The sequence below is a fragment of the Nicotiana tabacum genome, chromosome 4, assembly GCF_000715075.1.
Source record: "Nicotiana tabacum cultivar K326 chromosome 4, ASM71507v2, whole genome shotgun sequence".
In the NCBI taxonomy this organism is placed as follows: Eukaryota; Viridiplantae; Streptophyta; class Magnoliopsida; order Solanales; family Solanaceae; genus Nicotiana; species Nicotiana tabacum.
Window position 1 is genome coordinate 100,493,539 of NC_134083.1, and position 6,646 is coordinate 100,500,184.

Consider the following 6,646-nt stretch of genomic DNA (forward strand, 5'->3'; position numbering starts at 1 on the left):
TTGAATGTGTTGAAGTTTTGTTGGACTAATAAATGAAAAAGGTTTTTTTGCCACGGCCTGCCATAATCTAATCATATCAGGGAAGATCACCCAAATCTCCAGAGAATGTGCATTCTGGGGAACTTTAAATGGATTAGCTGGTACTGAAGTGTATCATTTCACATAAAAATAAAGACTAAGAAAAGGTGGCTCCAAATTGTCAAAGATCATATGTTGCAAACAAGATATTGACGATAGAGCTATACAACCGACAAAACCAAGAAGACAGTCATGTCCATCAATGCCGAACCTGAGAAGAGATAGAATGTTTGGCATTCATAAGGCTGAGAGGCCCTTTTTCTGCTACCCAAACACTTTATATCCTTCGTCACCCCTTTTTTGAGCCTGTTTTATTTTTCTTTGACCCCCTATTTTGGAATCAAGTATAGAGTCAAAAAAAAATTGAATATCCATGCCCCCAGAAAATAGAAGTCGGGGCAACTTATTTTGAAAAAAAAAACAAACAAAAAGAAAGATGAAAAAAATAGTTAGGTCAGATGTTTGAACTACGTTTGACTTGATTCCTTTAAAGGATACGTAGGCAACTCTATACTAGGGTTTAGTTTAACCAAATCAAAAATAAAAAAATTCTCCAGTATCTGAAACTGGGGAAAAATTATTTTTTATGTTTTTATGAAGAGTCGATTCCAAGAGTTGTAAGTATACAACCCTGTTATCTTTGATCTATTTTGAGCCTTCATGCGACCCTTTATTTCTAACCATATCCAAAAGCCTTCCAAATAAAGACCTCCCAATTAGTAAGAGTGCCAAGGGAAACACGCAATAAGCAAAAATCTTCACATGACATAGAACAATGTCAAGTTGCTCGCACAAAAGGGAAGAAATGATAATGAATGAAAATAAGAGAGTCTTATTGGTGAAAACCCTCAAGGGCACTGTAAGGCGATGGTAAGTAGAGATAAATAAATGAGAGAGGTTGATTGGTGAAAACCTTTTGGGGCACTGCTGGTCGAAGGTGAGTTGTGATTTGATGCAAATGATTGGCACAAAGAGGCTAACTTTAAAAACGAATAACCAAAAAGAAAACTTTGCTGATTTGTTTGCTTAGAAGCCAACAAAGAAAGGGCCACAAAATTGGTCACAATTTCGTGGAAGCTCAAAACAAAGGATATGGGGCATACGCGGTATTAACAAAGGCACAAATCCAATTGTGATATTCTTTGATAAGCCGAACAAAGTGTTTCGAAGAAATCGAAAAGGTCGCTAAGCAAGACTTGCTTCATGGACAAAGCTGATAACACCACATACACAAACTGATACCCGGCGCAAGATAATCAAGTTTGATTTTTAAAGAAAAAATTGCCAAAGGGTGTGTGACATCCGGGTATGAAACAGTCAGGGGCAACAATGGAAAACCAAGGTCTCCAGAATGCAATAAAGAATATCTGAGCAACTCGGTACTGCGCTAAAAGAATCAATTCTTCTTCAGAAGGTGGCCACGAATTTAGGCTACTCAAGGCATCAAGGCCACAAACCGACCACCACTTTAAAACTCACAAATCTTTCTTTGTTTGAAGCAGGAAACAAAGTAGTATAGAAATGGAGTTATCAAAGGACGAATGTCACCAAAGGTAAATTCTTCAAAGTCTCTGCTTTTTATTTCTAGATATGCCTATAATCACATCATCAACCACTGCATTTTCCAGCATAAGGTACATCAGTCCTTAGTTGAGGTCCCATTTTGATATAGGGCACACCACTCCCAAGTCGTATGTTTAGTATAGGGTACACCAATCCTTAACTGTATTTTCCAATATAAAGTACACTAATCCTTAGTGAGGTTCCACTTTAATACAAGGTATCCTATCCCCAGTTACCTTCTCTCTAAGTGATACAAGGCGCCAACCCTTGATTACATTATATTTGCGATACAGGGTGCCAACCCCTGGTTATATTCTATCTAAGTGATACAGGGCGCCAACCCCTGGTTACATTTCCGCCCACCAATACAGGGCGCTAACCCCTAGTTACATTCTCTTTCATTATTCAACCTCATTCGTAGGAGACGCACTTCCTAGTTTGAGTCATTCCAATAGGAGACACACTTCCTAATCCGAACCATCAATCCTAGGAGACGCACTTCATAGTCCGAGTCTTTCAACCTCATTCGTAGGAGACACACTTCCTAGTTTGAGTCATTCCAATAGGAGACACACTTCCTAATCCAAACCTTTATTCCTAGGAGATGCACTTCCTAGTCCGAGTCTTTCAACCTCATTCGTAGGAGACACACTTCTTCGTTAGAGTTATTCCAATAGGAGATACACTTCCTAATCCAAACAAATCCTAGAAGATACACTTCCTAGTACAAGTCTTTCAAGCTCACTCGTAGGAGACACACTACCTAGTTTGAGTTATTGCAATAGGAGATGCACTTCATAATATGAACCATCAATCCTAGGAGATGCACTTCCTAGTCCGAGTCTTTCAACCTCACTCGTAGGAGACGCACTTCCTAATTTGAGTCATTCCAATAGGAGACACACTTCCTAATCTAAACCACCAATCCTAGGAGATGCACTTCCTAGTCCGAGTCTTTCAACCTCATTCGTAGGAGACACATTTCCTAGTTTGAGGCATTCCAATAGGATACACACTTCCTAATCTGAACTACCAATCCTAGGAGACGCACTTCCTAGTCCAAGTCTTTCAACCTCACTCGTAGGAAACACACTTCCTAGATTGAGTCATTCCAATAGGAGACACACTTCCTAATCTGAACCACCAGTCCTAGGAGACGCACTTCCTAGTCCAAGTCTTTCAACCTCACTCTAGGAGACGTACTTTCTAGTTTGAGTCATTCCAATAGGAGACGCACTTCCTACTCTGAACCATCAATCCTAGGAGACGCACTTCTTAGTCCGAGTCTTTCAACCTTATCGTAAGAGATGGACTTCCTAGTTTGAGTCATTCCAATAGTAGACACACTTCCTAATCCAAACCACCAATCCTAGGAGACACACTTCCTAGTCCAAGTCTTTCAACCCCTCTCGTAGGAGACACACTTCCTAGTTTGAGTCATTCCAATATGAGACACACTTCCTACTCTGAACCACAAATCCAAGGAGACGCACTTCCTAGTCCGAGTCTTTCAACCTCATTTGTAGGAGACACACTTCCTCGTTAGAGCCATTCCAATAGGAGACACACTTCCTAATCCAAACAAATCCTAGAAGATACACTTCCTAGTCCAAGTCTTTCAACCTCACTCGTAGGAGGCACACTTCCTAGTTTGAGTCATTCCAATAGGAGACACACTTCCTAATCTGAACCATCAATCCTAGGAGACGCACTTCCTAGTCCGAGTCTTTCAACCTCATTCGTAGGAGACACACTTCCTAGTTTGAGTCATTCCAATAGGAGACGCACTTCCTAATCCAAACCACCAATCCTAGGAGACGCACTTCCTAGTCCAAGTCTTTTAACCTCACTCATATGAGACACACTTCTTAGTTTGTATTATTCAAATAGGAGACACACTTCCTAATTTGAACCACCAATCCTAGGAGACACACTTCCTAGTCCGAGTATTTCAACCTTATTCGTAGGAGACGCACTTCCTAGTTTGAGTCATTCCAATAGGAGACACACTTCCTAATCTAAACCATCAATCCTAGGAGACGCACTGACTAGTCCGAGTCTTTCAACCTCATTGGTAGGAGACACACTTCCTAGTTTGAGTCCTTCAACTTCACTCATAGGAGACACACTTCCTAGCTTGAGTCAACCAGTTCATTCCAATAGGAAACGCACTTCCTAACCCCAGTCAGTAACCCTACGAGGCGCAATCCCTACTTCTAGTCCTTCAATCTCATAATCATTCCAATGCTACCCATGGGAGATGCACCTCCTATCAGTTCTACTCCTAAGAGAAACACATTCGATTCAGAGTCTTTAGTATCATTTTTGTATCTTTCAAATAAAATAAGCTGATCTACAGCTTTACCCAATAACTCACAAAATTTTCTCAGTACCAAACTGAGGTAGAAAAATTTTGTTCGTTTTGTTCGTCTTTGATGGCTTTGCAGGCCCTACCGTAGAGCACAAGTTACGATTAAAGCTTGCAATTTCAGTTTCTCATAAGGAGAAAGAAGTCTTTCGATCACAAGATAGTTGGAGTCAGCTTTGATAATGTGTCAGCAGCCCAGCTTCTCAAGTTTTATTTTCTCAAATTCTGATCCGGAAAGCAAGCAACTGAGATTGAGTCATAATCATTTCTTCAAAGGGCGTCAAGATCCAATCTAAGGTCAACACAAGCTAGCAGGTCAAGAATCAAGATTTGACTTCAGAAGACACATACATAGGAATTTTGAAACTCTTAGCTTGCGGACATATATAGTCATCTTCTCTTTCTCTTTTGATGTAAGCAACAAGTGATAATAACAACAATAATAATAGAAGTAGTAGTCTTAACTCCAATGTCTGGCAGTCCAACTACCAAATTTTCTCAGAACTACATAGACCTGATTCCTTTATAGCCAAGGATATGTAGGCAACCTTGGAAGCAAGGTTCGGTCACCATTTTTCAAAAAATGCTTTCATTGGAGTGATATGTGAGCAAAATTTAGCCATGTCATTCACTTTTCTTTTCACGGAAACTCTTCATGTTCTCGAGCAAAGAGGGACAACTGTGAATACCTAATTTTTGCACTATTTAATACCTCCTAAAGTAATTAATGTTTTGTTATTTTAATTATTTTTCTCAATTTTTGTGTCTTTATTAACATATTTCCTATCATAAAAATACCAAAAAAATTTTAGTTCTTTCTTCATTTATGCATTTTAGGAATTAACTAACTATTTAGTTGGTGAATTAATCTAGTTAATCGATCATTTTGAATAATTTATTTAATTAATTAATTAATTAATTTGTGTAAATTTAGTTTAATAAGTAGGATTAAGGGAATTAGGCCAAAATTGAATTGATTTAAGTGGCTAAAAGTGCAATGGCTAATCCATAAAGGGGCTGCAAGGTGTAGATCACGAAATGGCGTAGTTTCATACCTAAACTACGTCGTTTTGATAAGTAAATGTAAGATCAAATCTCATCCCTCCATTCTTCTTAATCCAATGGCTTAGATACATTTCCCATTCCAAATTTAGAGTTCCAAAAATCTGAAAATTGTTACATTTCACTCTATAACCAAACCCTAGCTCCCTCCTCACTTTCTCTCGTCCGCCTCCTCTGCCACCATCCGCCGTCGCGGCGGTTGGTCTAAACACCCTCAAATTTCACCATGTAATCTCCAACATCTCCTCTTTCCATATCTTCAAACCAAATCATTCAAAAACCCCTCAGAATCCACGAATTTGCAAATCTAGGAAACCCTAGCCACCACCATTTTTCTCGAATTTGTGAAGTTCCGGCCACCACCACCCTATAACACATACGTGGATGGATAGAACACCTTTTGCTCTATCTTTTACTATTTGTTTAGACCCCGAATTCCGTCTACTATTTTTCGGCGAAGTCACTAATGACCGTCTAATGCCGCCGCTGCCTCTAGTGTTCTTCTGTTTTTGCCTCCAATAGACTCAGACATGATTTTATTGTCGATTATACCAACATCGAAATTCAGCTCACCGGATTTAGGATTTTTGGTATCAATCAACAATAAAACCATGTCCCGGGTGGAATCACCACTACTGCCTTTGTTTCACCGCTGCCTGGTTGCTCGAGTTTTCGGTAAATCTTCAATCCATCTCCCCTTTCCCGTTTCTGATTTTTCAGCTTGTGCTTCAGATTTAGTTTTAGGGATTAATCTTTGCTCCTAATTTTGTTTGTAGTATTTATAGGTTAATTAAACTAGGGTAATATTAGTTGTGAATAACTTGTTAGTTCATAGTATAAGAGCTCGTTGTTGATCGTTGTCTGATAATTAAGCGATGCTCATCCAAGTTCTGTTTTGGGCGTTTCCTAATTTCAGTCGTCTATTGTTAATTCTCATAATTCGATTGGTTTTAGTTTAGTTTGTGTAATACCTAGTTTGATTACATTTTAAGCCTTGTTTCTGTTTTTTCTATTCTTAGTTGTTTTAGTTTGATTTGGTTTGAATCACATAGGTTGGTAGTAATATTGTAAGAGCTGAAGTTTAGGTTATTTTATCATAAAATATGGTACTAGTAGCCTACTTTTTAATAGTAGAGTGGCTGAAATGATATTTTTTCTCCTTGCTTCTGACATAGCAGATTTTCAGGCTGTCCTTTCACCTTTTGGACAGCTTTTGAACAATGTTTAGCATACAAAGTCAGTCTTTTGGACAGACTTTGGTGAACCAAAATCTGTCCAAAAAATCTAACTTTATTGGCCTATTTAAGGGCTACCATTTCCCTCACTTTAGAGAATCGATCATACATATATTGAGAGATCATCTTTTACACTCTAAAAAAAAGACACATCTTTGAGAAAAATCAACAGCTTAATAGATATAGCAAGCTGAAATTTTAGAGCTTTGTTAGTATTATTTGAGTGTAAAATCTTTCACAAAAAAATAGAAAGATCTTTTGGATAATTTACGGAGTTACTAGATTCTAGTTTCTAGTGCTTCATGCTGTGTTTTTTCTGGGGTATTCTTGGGTGCTGGTA